This window comes from Aulostomus chinensis, chromosome 16, assembly GCF_037954235.1.
Source record: "Aulostomus chinensis isolate RoL2024-O1b breed Wild chromosome 16, RoL_Achi_v1.0, whole genome shotgun sequence".
Taxonomy (NCBI): domain Eukaryota; kingdom Metazoa; phylum Chordata; class Actinopteri; order Syngnathiformes; family Aulostomidae; genus Aulostomus; species Aulostomus chinensis.
In genome coordinates this window covers 18,173,410-18,194,719 of record NC_141335.1, presented here as the reverse complement: position 1 = coordinate 18,194,719, position 21,310 = coordinate 18,173,410, and the positions used below count along the sequence as shown (strand labels likewise).

The 21,310-nt window shown below is 40.7% G+C and overlaps 1 long non-coding RNA gene across 8 annotated transcripts in view; it reads right to left on the bottom strand.

The window, feature by feature from the left end:
* LOC147247724 (uncharacterized) overlaps window positions 1–21,310 on the bottom strand; it is a 361,363-nt gene that overhangs the window by 315,794 nt on the left and 24,259 nt on the right. For all 8 annotated transcript variants that reach the window (XR_015109542.1, XR_015109538.1, XR_015109539.1 and 5 more), the window contains exon 2: window positions 12,539–12,623. This is a non-coding gene — a long non-coding RNA (uncharacterized LOC147247724). The remainder of the gene's footprint in view (window positions 1–12,538; window positions 12,624–21,310) is intronic.

Sequence of the window (21,310 nt, the reverse complement as noted above, 5' to 3'; positions counted from 1 at the left end):
TTCCATGATGAAATATGCCTTTAAATAACTGTACTTTTTTTGTTCAAATCATGTATATTAAATCACACATGTACACTTTTGGCATTGTGATGCAATGGTTAGCACTGCTGCCTCACAGCAAGAAGGTTCTGGGTTCAAGCATCTTCTCCTTGTGCCTGCGTAGATTCTCTCCAGGTACTCTGGCTTCCTCCCGCAGTCCAATGACATGCAAAAGGGGACTAGGCTAATTGGATACCCTAAATTGACCGTAGCGCGAGAGCGAACGGTTGTCATTCTATATGTATTGGCCCTGCCACAGACGGTCGACCCATCCAGGGTGCATCCCACTTCTCGCCCACAGGCAGCTGGGATAGGCTCCAGCCCCCCCCACCCCCCACAAATTTGGAAATATCTGGTGGTGGAAACAGCTGGTCATCTAAGGAGTTTAAGATTTGTTACAGTATTTAAAAAAGGAGTTTCTGTCTCAAATCTCCTGCTTTGTGAATTTACAAGCATAGTTCTTCATGTATGACATGTTTCATATAGCATACAGTATTATTATACTATTGCAGAATTTGTTTTATGTTACTGAAAGCTGTTTTGGTTATATCAATGTCATATAAGTGTGTAAGACGGGTCACTGTGCAGCATGAGATGTAGATAAAATAATTAATTCACTTACAAAAAAAAACTTTGAGCAAGCTTTGGAACTTTTTTTGCCAAAGTATTCAAATTTTCCATTTTCAACAATCTTTCCTAATGGTATTTTTCAAAATGCACAATAAAATACACTGATGAGAAACTCTTGAGTAGAGGTAGTATTAGCAAAATTAGTTCCTACCGTGATGATTGTCAAAAGGGTGTTACGTTTTCTCGCCTTTTTTATTACCAACAAATCAATGAAACACAATAATAATGCATCAAGAATGTTTCAGTTGTTCGACCAGATACCCTTTTCTTGGGCTGTATAATCCATTTGAGAATTGTGTGGCCCACTGCTCTACTGTCCCTACTAACAATAACTTCAACAGTAACTCACGACCGCTCTATTGATCAAGAAAATGCAGCATCCCTCATCTACAGGAGAACAAAACAAGCCAATATAGCTTTCCAATGCTTTACTGCCCTCTAGAAAACATCGATGCAGGAATATTGGTGCAGTTTACATAGAAGAACTAAAAAAAAGAACAAAGGAGGGGAAAGAGGGGTAAAAAAGATGGCCGCCATTAAGCTGTTAGTCAAGGGAGCCAGATTTACCGTTTCTATTTCTACATTTTCCCTCTGCGGATCGATGAGGAGGAGTCGGTTCATTTTCTCCAACATCAATACTGTGGAGCCCAGCACAGTTCGCTCCTTTCCAACTGCCTTTCATCTTGGCCACACTGGAGCTTTTGGATGTTGGTGTTAGCCTGATGCTTGAGGTAGCAGCTGCCCTCTCCAGCACTGAGTCCAGGATCAGCTCAGCTTCACCCTTCCATGCTGTAACCTCAGCCGCGTGGAGGGAAGGAGAACAGGAAGCAAAAAAATAGATTACCTTTCAAGAGTGGTTCGGGGCGATGTCTGCCTCCTTTATAGTCAGTTGCTGGACCTTTCATGGACCTTTTCTCACTTCCTGCTCGGCAGCAGGATGCAAAGTTTTGGCCAGCTTATGTGTTTCCTGCCCTCGCATTTCACTATGGAGGTGTCTCACAGCTGGAAATCCGTTTTAAATGCCTTTAGAGGTGCCGCCGTGCCCTCACCAGCAGCTTCCAGCAACTATACCAAACCACCCTATCCCCCTGCTGAACCCAGGCTTAAACCATAGCACAGCATATGGAGGGAAAATTGAAGAAAACTGGCCCTGAATCTTCGCGCTCGGGGGCAGCCCCAACCTTGAAATCAGCACCCTGACCTCACCTCCTTGGGGGTGGGGGTAGGGGGCAGGTGGTCGTTAAGTCAGGTTGTGGGGGAAGGAGCGGGGGAGACTTGGCACACAACTTTGGGATTGTGGTCCAAGGTGCACTCAGGAAATCATGCCCCAGGACAGGAGCAATATATACTCTTTTCTCATGATGTTAGTTTGATGCGTGTGTTTCTTTTTGTTTTTTTATCTATGTTTTATGGTGTTTGTCCTTTTATATAAAGAGGCACGTGTACAACCTTTAAAATCAATTAGTTAACCATTACTTAACAGTAATATAGTAATTGTCATTTATAAATTATGACAATATAATAGAATTATAGCATCTCAAATCATCCACAATGGGGGATGGGCACGATTTTGTGAACAACGTGTACTCTTCCACATTCATGCTCAGCACGAAACAAAATTCCTTTGGAGAAGCAGGAAGTGAGTGGTAGTATCTCTAGAGATGCATTCATGGGTGACTAAATTAAAATTAATAAAATGACACTTAAATTTGACTGAAACATGTCTTCACTTTTTCTTATCTGAGAAAGATAAGAGGTACAATTTGTGTTCGATGTGACAAGTTCAAAGCTTCCAAAAGTAAATCGTTTAGATTAGAATAGAGGTTGTTTCCCACCCTCAACAATTTTATTTGGTGATGCCACATTTCACGAGTCTTTATTAAAATGCGCCTCCATACTGTATAGTGTAAATTGGTCTTGATTTTTCCAAGCAATATACAGTACACTAACTATTTAAGAGCCATGTGTCATGATTGCCAAACTAATCTAGGCATACAAGATGTACCTCCCAGGGGTGCACATGGTTACATCAGGGGGTATCCTTTAAAAATGTTTCATCATAAATGAATCAGTGTTTTTTTCCCCTGTTGCATTCTGCAAAGACCTGCTAATTTTCTTCCTCTGGAAAAAATAGCATGGCATCCTGTTTATTACCTAACCCGCTCAAATAATAATAAATGGCTGAAGTGTTCACACCCTATGCCTGTGTGAGAAGCAGTGGGCATATTAAAGGCAGAATCCCAAATATCATAGCCATCTGCTCTGGGACTTCCACGACCATGTCTGACAAAGATAGCATTGATGTTAGCAGTGACAGCGCCATCTGTGGAGGTAAAGTACACGGCAAGTGGTGTGAATGTTTGGAAACCACTGATCTAGTGCTTAGCTTGATGAGCCCAGTGATACTTCCTCACATAAAAGTTGATGTGAACCTGGATGCATAAATCTTCATTTTATTTTGTTGACTGATTCATATGGGCAAAATATTATCCATGCACACTTGAATTAATGTGTGTGTGTGTGTGTGTGTGTGTGTGTGTGTGTGAGAGAGACAAACAGACAGACAGACAGACAGACAGAGAGTGCGTGTGTGTGTATTTGGTCAATGGAACAAACCTTGAATACCACTAGCATTATACTAAAACATTCAATAAACCATGTGCAAAGAAATATGTAAAAAAAAAAACAGAACTTTTCAAAAAAACAGCAATGTATTCTACCAAAAAACCTTTTTGACTCATTTTTTTCACCATAGCATCATTGCCATTCATGCCCATGCATTTTATAAAGTGATGCAGGCTGCAGCTTTGTTCAGCCAGAGCTTTTTAACAGTCATGTATCCCATAATCCACTTTATGAAACCACAGAAGCGTACATGAGACATATTGCTCAGATTCTGTCCCTGAAACCTCACTAATTAGGCTCACATGAAGTGTTGTTGTTTTTGAGCCCCCCTGCCCTCACCTGCAGTTTTGCACACCAACATGGACTTCAGAAAGAAACTGCCAGCGCTGCCATTTGGGCTCTGGTGTGTTTGTGTCTACGTCTGCGCTCCCATGTGTCCAACCACTCACAAACACACTGTGAGACTCTGCCCCCTCCTCCAGGCAAACAGATGTCCCTCTTAGCTAGCATGTCCATGCTGACATACACACCATCTATGACAGAGGCAACATGGATGTTCACACAAAAAAATTAAATCTGGCTTGCTCTGTTCACACTGCACTTCAATCTGTCCCACCTGTGTTTTTTTTCTCATTACAGGTTCCTGAGCAATGCAGACCACATGGATCAAAAATCTGACCACAACATATGACAGTTTCTCACATTGGTAAGTATTTAAAAACATTTGATTGTGTTTTCTTTAGTTGTCTTCTACCAACATTAGAAAAAAATAAAAGGTTTCCACGTCATTTTAATATTGCTGTTAATGCACAGTTGTATGAGACAAGTGTTGGAAAATATGCGTTTTCCTGGAGTCAAAAATGACTTCCCATAATGCAATTGTATGTACCTCTAATTTGAAACACAAATTTTACCCTTTCTTATCTCTCTTACGTACACACAAATGGAGTCACCCTTACACGGCTCTCCACCCCCTTCATTTGTAGTATTGCCATTACTTATGGTGTGTGTGTGTGTGAGAGAGAGAGAGAGAGAGAGAGAGAGAGAAAGCGAGAGATAGGGAGAGGGAGAAAGGGAGGCATTTGTAAGTGAGGCATGAGCAGAACGATCTGACAAATGTATTCCACTCCCTGTAGCACCGTCAGGCCCACAAATTCATGTAAAACACCCAAAACTCCTGGTGTGTTTTTTTTTTTTTTTTAAAGGGATCGGCTGATACAGGATAATGATGGCGATTTTGGCTTTATGATGGGAGCCCATCAAATATCCCATTCCCTTTTTTCACATTCATGAAAAAAAAATAAGCATACAAAACAGACGAAGGTACCTGGAGTTGCAGGCACACAGGCCTGCACAATCGATGGAGGACAAAGAATGTAAGGGGGCAGGAGTATAAAAAATAAATAACTTTTCTTAACTACCACTGAAACTTATTTATTTCTCTTGTGAAAACTTGGCAAACTTCAAAACAAAAAAATAGATCGATGTAGTGAGGCTCAAGCCCACCCATTATTTTGTCTGGTCCTGGTCATCTTCATATTACAACTAATCAAAACGTGTCATATGCTGCCAACTATTGATTTATTTGTTTTGTGTAGAATAACTTAAGTTTTGTTGAATGGAGGTGTGTGTGTTAATGTGTGTGTGTGGGGGGGGGGGGTGCAAGAGGTCAACAAAAAGTCATGGCAGCCATTTCCTTTTATTTCCCCATAAGCAATTTCGAGCGACACAAACGTCAGCTTGAGGAACTTATTGGTTTCTTGTTGATAACCTATGAGATAAATATGCTAAAACATTTGTCTGAGAAGAGAGCAAAAGAACACAAGGATAGGGTGAGAAAGAGAGAGAGGGGTGGGGGTGCAACAGGCGCACACACACACACACACACACACACACATAATCAGAAGTTGCTGGTAATGTGCAGGCATTCACCCACTGGATGAACATCTTTCACTTTATTAGCATGACAAAGAACACAATCATTTTGGATATGCCTGAATGCCGTTTTCATTAACTTCCCAATGATTTATGAACAAAAGTGTCAGGAATGCTGTGAAAGCTGCAGGCCTTTGCCAAAACCAAAAAAGAAAAAAAAAGAAAGAAAAGAAATTAAACAAGTAACTGCAAAAGAAAACAATGCAAAACAAAATCAAGAAATGTCATCTAAGGGAATAAATAATGAGGGGGGGGAAGAGAGACTAAAAAGAAGGGACATGGGTGAATAAGGGGTTAAAAGGTAGATGGTTTTATAACAGCCAATTCCATTCTAAATGTAAAGTATATTCAGTTAATTATGACATTCATTAGGTTTTAACACAGCACATTCAAACTGAGACTCCCAGCTGGGAAACATTCTCCAGTCAGCTAATAGAGAATTACATCAGCCATGGAAGAAATTGAGGCTCATGTGGTTTTATATGCTGGATCTGTAAGTCTGCATATAAAACCAGAAAAAAAAAATGTGGGTGGGTGGCCCACATTGACCCCATTGCTTGTGTAATTGTGTGGAAGCTTGTTCTTTGAGTGATACCAAACAAAAATAGGACGATAATGTGAAAAACAAATACAAAGCTAAATGAACCAACATGCACCTGTGGAGTATGATTCAACGGTCAATTTTAAGTGAAGTGTCCAATGAAATGCGCATGTTTCCAGATGGGAAAAAAGGTACATCATGCTACCAGAAGATGGCAGTAGAGTCAACATCATGCATTAACATAGTAGAAGATGAAGCTTTTATCATCAGCAAAAATTGGAGAGAAGTCCATCCATCCATCCGTTTTCTTCCACTTATCCTGATTAAGGGTCATGGGGCTGGAGCCTATCCCCCTTTCGGGCAAGAGGTGGGGTACATCGCCAGTCCATCGCAGTGCCAATACATAGAGACAGACAACGATTCACACTCACAGCCATACTCTGGTCAATTTAGAGTATCCAATTAGTCTAGTCCCCATTTGCGTGTCTTTGGACTGTGGGAGGAAGCTGGAGTACCCGAAAAGAACCCAAGCAGGCACAGGGAGAACATGCAGACTCCACACAGGAAGATCCCGTGCCCTTCTTGCTGTGAGGTGACAGTGCAAACCACTGTACCACCGTGCCACCCTGGAGAGACGTCTTTTTGTATTATCAGTGGAAGAAGTTGTAGAAATACCTAAGTACGAGCCAGTATTGGACATGTTTAATGCCGCCTGGTGATGAATGGTTTGAGAATCCTTTGAAGTCAGTGGTGGTACAAACAGTAAGTCATTGTTGTAAATTAAAAATCCGCTACATCAGAGCTTATTCAAGTTCCCATCTCTCATTGTGCACATCTACTTTTTTAACAACAAAAGCAAAAACAACATAAAGTCAGTATTACTGTGTGTGTGTGTGTGTGTGTGTGTGTGTGTGTGTGTGTGAGAGAGAGAGAGAGAGAGAGAGAGAGAGAGAGAGAAATTGAGACGAAGTTTAATGTATTTTGCATTTGCTGTCAAGTTTTGTACTGGAGCAGAACCCAAATACGGATAAAGATGAGACGCAGAAATGGCAGGTGAATGGATTCTGTCAAAAGCCGGTAGAAAGCAAACAGAGACTAGAAAGAGGCAAGATGAATTGTAGGTAGGGTTAATTGAGGATTCCACAAGAACTCAAGCAGATAACCAAACTAAAGTATGCACACAACCAATGACACAACAAGAAACAGGTGTGAGAACATAACCGAAGCGAAGGCTGAGAATCACAGGGAGAGGGCTGTGACCGATAAGGACTGATTAACAGACAAGACACATTCGTCCCGAGAAAAGTGGGAACTTGACAAAGACCAAAGGTACAAAGATGACGAAGATGCAGATTCTACAAAATAAAACAGGAACAGACAAGAGCAAACTAAAGGACAAGGACAAACACAAAGTCTGAACACATCAAGGAAAAAAGACAACTAAGAGTCCATGCTAATACAAAGTTAAGGAGTCAAAATGAAGTGTCCATCAGGGTCCCCGTATACACCATTTAAATTTGAGGAGAATTAGATGTGGGTCCTAGGAGGAGAAAGTAAAAATGAAAGATTCAAATCAAAATGGTGTTATGGTCATGATGGACTTTATTGTAGGTACTGTCAAGAATAATGGACCTCCAAACCTTCATGCATGTAGGTGAAACTTGTGGTTGGAGTTAATTTGCTAAAGGTTTCTAGAGAGCGCCATTAAGCTTTTTTCACAACATTTTTTGCAAAATTAAAAGAGTTTTGAGCATATTAAGGTTGCCAAAAATGTCATTGGTTTGGGAGAACTTTCCGCATTCCCAAATGCCACTTGAACCTCAGGCCCTAATAAATGTTATTGAACCAAATTTGACAGATGATTAATTATGATCTGAAGATTCACACCTTCATGAGTAAACAGCTGCAAAAATTGATTAGTTCTCTCCATTCAGTGTTTCCTAAGTTACAAAATAACTAATTTATGAGCCACAGAAACCATAAATGAGTTTCAGATCTTTCTTGATTGAGTCCCTACTGGATCATTGTATGCTTTTATGTGCACATTTTTCATTTGAGTTACTGTATTGGCTGTAAAGATAAGAGCTCATTCTAGTATCTAACAGCATACTTGGTCATCAGTTCAACTTTAAACACCAAAAAACCCCACCCCTATCACAGTTACATTGATAAGAAGGGAACTTCAGAGTTAGCCAACAAGTGTTTTAAAAGATTGAGCTTTCTACCATTGAGCTGATGAACAGCTCTCTCCTTCACAGTACCTCTGAAAAAAAAAAAACAGCCAATAAAATTAAGCTCAACAGTGCAATTTAGAGAGCCTTATAAATCAATCCTAGTGAGTACACATATTTCTGTGCGGGGAGAATTTATATGTTTAATTACCGAGCGCAGGTGCCGGGCCCTGGCTTTACTCATTACAGTAAGATATATGAATGGCAGCAAGAGCCTGGATAGCACAGGACAAAAGGGAGGACGAAGTAATTAGCCAGCTCTTATTTAATGGGACCCTTCCTCAAGTCGTTCTCAGCTCCCGTCGCGGCTCCTTGTCCATATGCTTCAATTCAGAAGTCATTTCATAAAGGACCACTGGTGGCAGGTAGCACAGCGGCAATTAACACTGGCAGGGAATGGAATCGGCGGGAATTGAAAATGAAGTGTTTAACACTGTGTAATATTTGATTGTCCGGCTTTTCTTAGTACAATCCCCCACCCCAGACCCCACCCCCCCCACCCATTTCCTCTGTTCTTTCCTCCCTCCTCCTTCCTTCTCTGATGGATTTTCCCAGGGAGATTGAGAGCCAAATGCCAGGATCCCCTGCAGAGCATGACTGTGCTGCTGGTTTTGGCTGTGTATGTGTGTGCATTTGGCCGAAGTGTGTGTTTACCCTCCCTGTGGCCTGTAAGTGGACTTGGCGGTAGATTCAGCTTTGGCTATCCTGGGCCCATGAGTGTGTGTGTGTGTGTGTGTGTGTGTGTGTGTGTGTGTGTGTGTGTGTGTGTGTGTGTGTGTGTGTGTGTGTGTAGCCAAGTGGCACCTGTACTGTTTGAAGAGACAACGAGTATATGAGAGCCACTGCACATCCCGTATGCCAAGTCCAGGACTGTGCCATCTTACCTCAAGGACTCTGGATAGGTACCAAACAGGACTTTGCCAACTGAAACCACTGACCACTTCCCACAGTGTGTGTGTGTGTGTGCGTGTGTGTGTGTAAGTGTGTGTGTGTGTGTGCGCGCGCGTGCATGGCTGACGATCTGTCAAAAGGTGGAGAGTCAGGAAACCTGCAAGAAAAGGTCATATGACCTGTTGGGGTTACCACACTAGCAGGCAGATCTGCTAACATGTTTCTGGCAACTGACCACTCTGTCTACACACACACACTAACCATTTTGAACCATGCCAACCAGCCTGGGGGCGTTGTTTGGCCAAAGTATCCCTCACTGGACACAGCTTGGCTGTGCCTGACCCGCAATACTCACCGTCTGCCCACAGGCTTGTTGCAATTGGCAGGCCAGCCACATGTGTGGGCCAACTCTGAGTTCATAGCTTTTGACCTGTGTGCTTGGGGGGGGGGGGGGGGGGGTGCGTTTGGCAGAGGAGCGCCCATACTATGATATTAAAACATTAGTCTGAAGCCGGGGACCAGTTTGGCCTGAGCAGACGTGTTTAGCAGGCTGACATAGACCAAATTAAAACACCTGATGTTCTTCTCAGTCTGTCTCTGAACAGTTACTGTCTGATATTAAATACATGAAGTGAGATTATACACTAAGTAGCATTATGAAAACATGTATAAATTGCTTGGAGTTATTTATTTATAATCAGTGCTGATGTTGGTACTGAATGAAAACTATCTCAGCTCTTGGCATGTCTCTACTAATTAAGCTAAAATTGGAAATGCATAATTTCTTGTCTATTGTGGCCTCTGATACACACTAACTCAACTCAATGTATTGATACACAAAGGTTTTAAAAAGTGAAGTTTTTCATGAAAAAAATACAGATTTTCAAATGACGTTTACACAAAACATTGTCATCAGTTTTGGCAGCTAGCTGAGTCAATGTTTGCTACATTTAGTTAGAACTCTCAGGAACTTACAGGCTCCCTGCACCTCTATGCGTTCTGAGTGCCTGACCTATTCAGGGCCAATTTTGGGAGTTAAAAAAGTATTTGTCACTGGGTACGTAATTATAGGCAGTTCTGAAAATCTGCCTGGGGTTACTTGATGCAGATTGGGTTGTCGCAATAAATGTAATGATTTTGTGACTGTGACATAAATGCAAAGACTACAGTGTAGTTGGCAACAACTACAAACATGAGAGAACACAAGGGTAGGAATTCCTTTTTGATCACCATCTGCTTTATCTACTAATTACACATTGTCTGTAATTCGGTGAAAGAATTATTTTGCAATTAAAACTACTGTTGCATAAATACATTATCATTTATTTCTGTGTTCCACCACTTGGTTATAGGATGAACAGACTGCTATGCATCTTCAGCGCAAAATCTAGTGTCCTCACATATTTACTGGCTATTATTTTCAGAATCCAGGACAGGCATATGATTAAAACTGGCTTTTCGTGGCAAGAAAGGATGGACGCCATGAGGCTGTCAATCCAACTGTGGCCATGTGCACAGTAGGGTGCGGATATTGATTGCTCTTTAGTCAGATTATATCTCAATAAGAAGCACTGTACTTTAACAGTTCACGGGATAGAAGAGACCAAGCAGACTATCATGTAAAGATCATAGGAATTGGGAAACTTAAGCTTCCCTTTATGCTCATGCTATTAATGTCAGCAGAGTCGAAACATACATTTCTTTGTCAGTTTGACAGACAATACCAAGATGTTGGATTACTTGTCAGGGTTGGTGTCCCACATTATTCCCCACAAACACACTCTCTGTTCCACATTTACTGACTCCCTAGTAGAAAACTCCTTTAAGTGACGGCCAGCCACAAGAGTAGTTACAAAATATACCATATTGATTATTTCTGAGGAAATCTAAATATTGATTTATGTGTACAAAGACTTCAAAATTATTATTTACTTCACTACAATATTACATCTAACGGTAATCTGCTTATTCAGGGTCTTTCTTGGGGGAAAAACTGCATCATGTCTGCAGCGAGTGCCAGACTCTGTTTTGAATCAGTTGACTGGAATGAAAAAATAAAGGTTTCCTTCCAACCTGCTTGTCAAGCATAAAGCCAATATTACAAAAGACAAGGGGGGGGGGGGGGGGAAATGACACATTTTGGTGATGTCAGCAAACAGCAGCAAACAGATTACTGTCTGGAAGTAAGCTCAGAGCACAGACCTCCACAAAGGCCAATGACCCACTCTCCTACTTTATTCAAATCAGTAACTCATGAAGAGAATACATCTGATTTCCTCATAGACTTTTTGAATAATTTCCTGAAAAATTAATGTTCAAAAAATGTCCAAATATATTTTTAACAATGGTTGAAGAATATGTAACTTTTGTTTTACAAGATCTGCTCTGTGATCATTCTAAAAACATCATGGCTTTGAGGCAGAATCACATAATCCTGTTGACAAAGAAAAACAAAAAAAAGACAAGAGTAGTCAAAAATTATCATATTTGGTAAAGGTACAAATTTTAACAGTTGTAAAAAGTCAAAGAGCTAAAAAAAATATACATTTTACAATGCCTTTAAAAGACATTTAAAAAAACAGCATAGAATCCATGAACAAATAATGAAAGGAAGAAAATGGAAAGGAAAGTGTTTCTCATAGTTTTAGGTGGTATTTTGGAATTTAGAAGTATGATATACTAGAGAATAGTTAATTTTAAATTAGAGTTATATTAATGATAAACACAATATCTAATCTCACAGCTTGATCTTGATAAACAACGGCTCAGTTTTATTGCCTCATCAAACAGTGTTCCTCAAAATCTTCTATCTTGGGACCAAGGTTTGTTTGTTTGTTTGTTTTTTAAATGACAGCCAGATTTACAATGGACCTGATCTACAATATAAATTGTTATTCTAAGATAGCAAAGTTGTGCATCATGATCCTGACCATGTTTTATTAAGGGCCACATTGCACGTGAGTGTGCACACATGTGAAAACATGTCGCATACCTATGTTAAATACTATGTTCCTCTCATCAGTAAAAACAATGGACACATAAGGCATTCTCTGTGGGTCTTTTCTATTAGCCAAGCATCAATGTCTTGTGGCAGAATCTGTCCGAATTATTGCAGTGTGGTAGAAAATCAATGAGCTCCCATATGGGTCTCAGGTGTACTGTATACAAGTGTTAAATAAGACTATGGAGGAAATTCTGCATTTTTCTGCAAATTAAATCTCCTGCACCCCACTAATCTTTAGGAATGGAGCTTTAAGTAACGTATGGTTGTAATCACTGAAGCAATTGCTATGTGCATAGTTAGGTCTGGTATTTTACTTTTATAGGGTTGTGGACTCCTGTAGTTGATTAACAAAGGTCATAATGTACTTAAACTTTTTTAAAGATGTATAAAACTGTACAAGATGAATAACTTATTGGAAGCCATAATTATATACTGATGGCTGCATTTCATCAATGTAAGATACACTAGCATTTATTCATCAAAGTAGACTAGAAAGTAATATAGCTTGTGAACAGCAAGAAGTCAACTGACATATTATCAATATCACATGAAGAGGTGGGATGGAAACAATGTAATGAATGTTTGCTTAACCTGAGCATGAATGCCACTGAGCGATAGAGACTGAATGACTTGAATCCCTACCTGGAAGTCAGCGTGCGTCCTTGGCTGCCCTCCCTCCCCTCAGCCATCCTGGCCAGGCCTGATTCAGCTCACACCAGGGACTAAACTAGAAAAGCACCACAAAGAAAGAACTAATCACTACATCAAATACAGAAGGAAATTGTTTCTGATAATGTGTCACTTTGGCTTTTCTCGGTTTAGCATCAATTATTCCTAAATAGCAGCTCCAAAATCGTAGGTCATTAAGTGTTTGAACAAAGGGCCGACGCTGATGTTTTTCTGATGAGCAGGGTTGGAGACTTCAGCAGTACACATAGTCAGCTTCCATGACAGATTGCTGTAAAGTTGATTTGTGCCACTGCTGGAAGTTGACTTCATTCTGTCACAACTGCGGAACCAGGGAATTGACTCATGCACAGGGATATCACAGGAGGCAAGGTAACAGTTCACAATAAGTCTTTAATGGCTCTCTTTGATGTGGGACAGGTAAGCAGACAGCTTGGCAGACAAATCCAGCAAGGAGTAAGCAGAAGGCAGAAATCCTGATTCAAACCAAAATGCATGCATGAGGACTGAACACATACCTACATACATAGATGTGATCACATTTGAAATGGGGGACGGGGAGGGGGGGGTTCATGTGGGTTATTTTCTGTCAAAGTGGAGGAATAAGAAACAAATTAACACATAGACAAATAAGAAATTGCTGGTAAATGCCTCTTTTTACTTATTTAAAGACATGGGAGAATACCAACAATTTGGTAAAAAGTTACAGAAAACAACCAAGGAAATAAATAAAACATTCAAAGTAAACAAATTTTATTTTTGAGAGCAGCAAAATCATTAATATTTGTAATTATTAAAATGACAATACACTATAGGTGAAAAGTGCCATTTAAAAAAACTGAAATCAAATTCGAATAAAATAAAAAAAATTGTCTCAAAATGTAGTATGTAAATAAAGCTGTAATTAGAAAAAAGCAACACAATATCATGAAGAGAAGGACAGAATGACAGATGCAGGGAAGAGGGAAATGAGAAAAAGGAGGAGACAGAAATATGGTGGTTGGGGGGTAAAGCTCAGTAGGAGGAGCGATGAATTCCCAAAACTAATCTGAGTATAATCAGGGCACTGCCCCAGTGTCCTAACCCCATCTACACACACACACACACACACACACACACACACACACACACACACACACCACACAGCTCCTGCCTACCCATAACCCCCAGTGTGTGGGCGGTGGTGTTCCCATGACCCAATTAGCACATCTGGGTCAGCTGTATTCAACCACCAACTCACACTCACACACACACGCACACACACACATACATACCCAGGTAGGTAGATTTAAAAAAATAACCCCACATACACAGGTCCAGGAGAGGCAGAGGGTGAAGCTAACAGTGTTTAAGGGAATTATTATACAATTTACAAAATATTACACTGAGCAGTCAAAAAAGCAATTCTTATGAGACACATAAAGCTGGTTCCATTGACATCCATCACATCTGCTCATCCAATTCATCTGTTATATTTCTGAGCTTTTACAGTATTGAAAGAGAACTAGTCTCTTCCAAACACTCAGCTTCAGCTGCAGCAGGGGCCCAACACCTCGCCTCCCTTCACCATATATAGAGAACCCTAACCCTAACACTGGATGTAAACTAACAAGGTTTTTCTGGCACGGAGTCGCCTTTTTTTGCAGCGGCAGGAAGTGAGAAAAGGGCACATGAAGAGAGTGGTTTGGCTCTTTAAACGCAGGGCTACTACTGCCTGTATCGCTTCCAAAAATACGTTAAAAAAAACTACATTTGAAGTGTGTTTGTGTTTGAGGCGAGGGAGCAAAGGTGTGCTTTTGCGTTTGAGGCAAAGAGTCAGGAGTGTGTGTGTGTGTGTGTGTGTGCGCGCGCGTGTGCATGCATGCGTGTGCGGGCATGTATTTGTGCGTGGAAGTCCCTCTTGCCAGTTTTAAAAATCATCCGTAGCCCAGGTAAATGGCACGCTGTCCTCTGCACATGCCCGGTGGCTTTCTTTTTCTCTTCACAGGGAAGAGTTCAGAGGGCCAGTTAGCACCGTTCACAGCAGACCCCGAGGCTTCACTCCAACACATACACCGAAACGCACACACAATAAAATTCATGCACAAATATACGCACACATATGCAGCATACACAAAGCCACAACCACATTCACACATGCTCATAGGCTCTCGTGGATTCATGCAGCGGTAGCAGTTGTACATGCATACACACATTTATGCACACACATGAACACACACAGTTGGCCCATGGCTAGAGTGTTCAAACAGGCGTGATATTGAAATCCAGCAGTAGGGAGAACAGTGGGTTCTTCTGAGGTCCATAGCAGGTTATTGATCAAGGTTAGTTTACTGTGAAAACTCTGCCTGTGGCCAAGGGCCATTCACACCAGAGGGGTGTGTGTGTGTGTGTGTGTGTGTGTGTGTGTGTGTGTGTGTGTGTGTGTGTGTGTAAACTAGAGTGCATATGTCACTGTGAGGAGATGTGTAGGTGCATGTGTGTGTTTCTGAGTGTATTTCTGTGCTTACTTGCATTTGTTGGGAGGGTTGTTAACCGAAAATGTGTTGTTGCTAGCAGTTGTGTTTTTATGTCACTGCCATTGTCTCAAATGTTACAATTTCTCTTCATGAATATGTTGACTTTCTCTCACCAATTCAACAGACAGAGTTGATGCTTCATTCATGCACAACCACAAATCTGACCTGAAAATCTGTGTGAAGCTTAATTCTAACTAGAGTATATGTCATTTGTTCCAACCTTCTGATACGATCCATGACCACTAAATTAATCCACTAAACAAATGGCAGATGTGGCAGACTGTGACTTCAAAAACAAATATTAGTTAATCTGATCTGTTTTCTTTTGTGTCAGTGCTATGCCTTACATATGGTCTGATAATTAAAATAATAAATGCTCCGTCCACCGAATGATGTGACAAGGAAGTGCATGGTTTGGGCTGGGGGGGTGTCAAGGAAGGACAAGAAAATGTTAAAGAAACCCAATGCGTAGATCTTAAAAAAAGATTCCAAAAGTAACAGGAGCTCATGATCACAACTTAAGTACTAACAGATATTAATTATGGTCCAGACTGGGACAATATTTCTGTTGTTGTTGTTATTGATAACAAATATTCAAATACAACATTTTTTGGACTTCTATTTCTCTCACACACATACACACCTGCCCAAAGCTATTTACATATTTGGGACAACTTGTAAGCACTGTGGGCAAATCCCTGCATCACTATGGACCGGCACTCAGGGTCTGGTTGGCACTCAGAGTCTGGTTGGCTTACTTTGATAACAAGGTGCAGTGAAGTATTAGTGGTGCTATTAGTTGACCCACACAGAGAGCGGTTTTCTACTTACAGTGTGGTACTGCTGATGGATGACTTCAACCTGAATCAAAAAACTGTGTCTGTATTCCTTCCAGACCTGGCATCAAACAGCCTTCATATGGAGATTCAACACAAACACACACACACACACACACACACACACACACACACACACACACACACACACACACACACACAGCCTGATACATGACCATGAATTGCCTCCACAGGAAGGAGACACATACATTTGTTGGCAGCCATTTTCTTCATGGCAGGAATATGACAAAAGTGCAAAGGTCAGAGACCTCTTTTTCATTCTAATCCTTCCATTCCTTTTCAGTAGCCCTGTTGTCCATCCTTTTACATGAATTCATTCAAACTATTTCACTTCCACTCACTGACCTGTCTTCACAGCACTTGGAGTTGTTTTTACTTCTGAAAAACATGTCTCCACTCACTTAAAGCAATTATATTCAATTTTCAACAATGTGTGCAAGTGAATGACAGTTGTGCAGGCCTGGTTCCACAACAAAATGGCTATGGAGTGCACCTTAGATTAGTGTTACAGTTCCTGCACATTGTTCCTGATGAACTGAAGATGTTCAGGGTTTGAAACCAACAAGGTCATAATATTTCAAGAGTGTTACAAAGGCTTTGCTGAAATATGCTGACCATATAATGAGTATGATCCATACCTTAAGACCTCCTCAAGAAACCTCAAGATTAAAAAGTACTACAGAACACAGACAGCATGAGCCTCAAAAGAGGAGGCATGATAAAGTGCAGACTTCTTGGGAGTGCAGGCATTCCTACGAGTCTATAATAACTATTCAGAAAGCCCTAATAAACTTGTCTGTCCACAGCTGAACATACATTTCTGTGTCTTATGTAAGTCATTGCCCCTTGGTAGTATCACCTTGTACCCATTGTCTTGACACATGACCTGAGCACATTCACATTTACCGGCATGTGAGGAAACTCCAAGATGTTCCCAATTCAGAGGAGCAGCAGTGGACTTTAACGTGTTGAATTTTCTCAGCAGTCCCTTTTTCCCTCCTGCAGTGAACCTGAGGACTACAATCTCAATCAGATACATTGAGCTCCTTTGTGTCACAGTGGGCATAACTGCCAGAGCATCACAGTTCTTCTCTACTGAGGTCCTCATTATCTGGTATTTGCAGATTGCGCAAGAATGGTGTTTGGGGTGAATAGGGGGACTGAGCTTGTGCTAGCGATGGAGAGTTGGTGGTTGTCATGTTATAATCTGTCCTGGTGTCTGCAGCTGTGCACTTCTGGTGTTTGGTAGCTCCAACCATGAAGATCATTACAATTCTGAAAACTCTCACAGACAAAAGCAAGTATAGCCTACACAGAAAATGACCATGCTGCTCTGTGAATGTTGCAAATGATGCATATGTGACCTGAACACATTCTGTCGTAGTTTTTATCATTTTTTATTGACATTTGTCATATATATCAGATGTCCCCTCAATTTTTTCCACTGAGGGTGCTATGCCTGGTTTGGCACCCTCGTACATCTGAGCCTTATGTGATGAGAGCAGCATTGGTCATACTCTACATACTGTATTACAAATTTTGAGTGTTCCAGGTTGGAAGCTAAGAAAAGAAAAAAGTTTAAAAGGCCTGTAAAACATAAACATATCAAAACACGATGATATTGCTTACGTCATACACACGTAATTAGATTTCACATCTCAGGTAATTCTGAAGACTCGCCAATGCTCCAAGGGGTGCCATATATGCAAGGTAGTTTTCATACATGCTTAATCGTAGTTATTTACCCCTAAGAAGCTTCATAGGACATCGGGCTGATCAAACATCAATTGCAGCTAAGACAAGTGTCAGGTAGCCCACACACAGCATTGACAGAATATATTTTAGCTTTGTGACAAAGTTAAGTTCCAATCTTAGCATAAAAGATGCTCCTTTTATTAGACAGTCAGCAGGCTACACACAGCATTGGTATGCTTATAGTGCCTGCTAACAAGTGTCATGGATCAAATGAGTGGATCAAAGTCACTCTGCAAGGCCTTTAACATGGCTGGATGATTAATTGTATTGAAGGTGTTACGTATTTTGATTCCATGTGATCTTATTAAGAAATTGTGACTTACTTTCTCCCTCAGTAAATGACAATATGGCATTATCTTGTGTGATGCAGTGTTGTACAAAACTTAAAAAAAAAAGAGTGACAGCGAGAAACATCCACAAAATGACAGTGTCCAAGTTGTGTAAAGACAGATAAAAACAAAACAAAGTAAAACATAGCATCCTCCTGATGATGGAGAGAAGAAATCTTGCAGTAAAAAAAGGTGCATGTCCTTTTTGTGTTATATGTTTTTGGAGTGCTTTCTGGATTTAGTCGATATGATGAAAGTCGGAAACATATAATATGTGTATTGCAAGGAGTGTTTTTGCCACAGTGGTAGAAGCACCACAGAGTAAGACTATTAACACTACCACAAGCCGTTATATGAGGAAGCTGTACAGGAGGGTTTTGAGATCAACTTGATAGGCTCAATCAACAGCAATGGAAATATGTCATCTGGACGGACACACAAAGTCTCACCCCCTTTCTTGGTCAATAGTATTATTTCACAGATTTCGTCATGAAATCAGGAATACGGTGGCTGCACCTTACTTTCATACAGTGTCAGCTTACATACAAAGAAGGAGCATAAATAAGCCTGGTCTAAAGGCTAAAGAGCTATGGTCGACCAAAGAAGGTTGTGATATCTGTGTTTTCAAAATTTTGCTGAACAGGTAGGTTGACTATATTGATTTTCTGAAACCCCAAAACCGCAATTCAAACGTGAAACTACTCGTGACAAATAATGCCTTCACTATGCAAAGGTATTCTCACAAGGAATAGAGTACACACACAGCAGCCACACATGTTCACGCAATTCCTCCATCCCTTCTCTTTCTGTCTTCTTCAGTCTGGTCAGTGTAATGGATGGTGAATCTGTTGCTTACTCATGCATACAGCTGACAAATTGTCCCTCTCCGATCACAGCACCGCCGCTGTGTGATTTGTGAAAGTCAGGGCACGACAGGATGAGTCGGCAGCTCAGATTGAAAAAGGGCACTGAGTATACAGACAAACTGGTCCGAAAAGGTGCATTTGGAGAAAATTATATATCTGAGGGCTTATAGGCCTCCAGGGTGTGGATGAGCTGTTTTCATGTGTGTGAGTGAGTGAGTATTTGAGAAATGGTAGAACATGTTTTAGCAATGACCTTGCTGTGTAGTAGAATATGATTTTTTTTTTATTTAAGCATGCATGTACAAATTGTATGATGTATTCAAAGAAAACATATCAAAAGACTACACCAACAGAGGCATATGTCTCTGTAGTTCCCTATAGGCACAAATATTATATCAGCCTGAAATGTGAATGTGACTGGATTTATCTGTAAGGTGTAGCCCACATAATCTGCACCAGTCCCCATTAAAGGAATATAACATGACCCATATACATTTCACTGTTCGCAGTATAATTTAACCCACATACTGCAGTATACAGTGTTCCCTGAACTTATTATTTTAATATAACCCATATTCTGTTCAACAGTGTCTGACATTTATAGCAGTCTCCTGAATGGTCAGAGGACTAGCTTTGCTGTACTGTACTGTAAGTCAGATTTTTTAAACAACTGCAACATGAAAATTGTCTTTACACTTATTTGGGTTTGTGCAAATAGAAGATCAACATGATTAATTTAGCATTAATTTCAATTAAATGATGGCAAAATTGTACAATTTCAAGTGGTTTATACTTGAGAAGATGAGTTTAGGTAATTTTGTAATGATTGAAAACACATAAACTTAAAAAAAAAACACTTCTTAATTGGACTGAACATAATGCATGCCAAGCTCTGTTTTGTTTGTGTGTGTGTGTGTGTGTGTGTGTGTGTGTGTGTGTGTGTGTGTGTGTGTGTGTGTGCGCGTGTGTGCATGTGTGTGTGGGGGGGGTTGTGGGGGGAGTGGTAAAAGTGACCTCAAAGACTTCAAATAGCTTGACAACCTTTGTTTTTTGACTTACTGAAAAAAAATCTTTTGTTTCCTATATTAATATGGACATTCAGAAGTCAGCCAACTTGCATGCTGGTCACCTGTTGAATGAAAAAGGTAGTAAATAATCTTCTGAATGCTTTAAATGTTTTCAGTGTCTTTGAGTCTTTAGAAAATATTTTTTTGCAATTCTGAATGAAAGGCAGCTAGTACTGACCCAAAGCAGTAGATGAAAACAAGCACCTAATGTGATCCTTAACATCATGGGCCAGTACAGTAGAGCTTCTATAAATGGCTACTTATATGACTTTATGAGAATCTGCTATCTATTATGAGAAAGTAAGTAAGAAAGTGTATCAAAGAAAAAAGACGGAGAAAGTAAAGGAAGGAAGGTATAGAGGGGCGAGAGTGGGGGTTGAAATGGACCCTTGCTAATTCAGAACACTAGACAAAGCATTGTGTGCCAAGTCTGGCTCTCCTCTCTAACCCCCTACTCCCAACCACCCCAACCCTTTCTATTTCAAAGGACCACAGGGAGTCCTGCAGCTTTCTAGTCATAAACATCTCATGGGTAGGTCTGCACTGGGCCACATTTGCTTATTAAAAAAAAAGATTCTGGCTCTCATTCCCTCTCTCATCATTCCTTGAGGCCAGCAGAGTTGAGGCTGTGATAGAGATTAGGACAGCAGCGCTACTGAGAAGGCAGCTAAATCTACGCCGGCTGACAAACCTGGCAGAAGCAGTGTTTGGGGAGGGATTGTTAAAAAGAAACAGAGAGGGGCTTTGACTAATAGCAGAGAGAGAGAGAGAGAGATGAGGAGTTGGGTCAGGAAATGGAGCATTTTGAATAGAGCCAAAATGGTTGATTGGAGAGGCTGATCAGTTATGATTTAAGGCAGATGTAGGGTTCATGCATGTCTGATTCAGGTTTAATAAAAGACCGTGTGCATGCAGCGTTTACAGTACATCTGCATCTGGGTAGTTAAAACTAACTACACAGTTTGTGTACATAAGAGGGGTGTCAGTGGTACACAGACCATAGGGGCTCTCACATACTGTCTACACTTGCAAAATGCTAAAAGACTTCAAGAGCCACCAATTTACTGCAGCAAACCTCACGACAGCAGTCAGACACAATATGTTGCCCATATGGCATACAGATGAGTTGACTTGGTACATGGCAGTAACCCCCATTGGGTTGGATAACCAATCTTGGTGAGGGCGTGCCTTTGGTTTACTACCTGTCATCCAACAGATTAACATTTGCTTTGACATGGGAAAAGGTAGCCTGTGTATCCAGGCTTGACCCCCACTGAAGTTCTGTTCAAAATAGAATTTATTGTCACTTTTATGATGACTTGAGCATTATCTTTGTA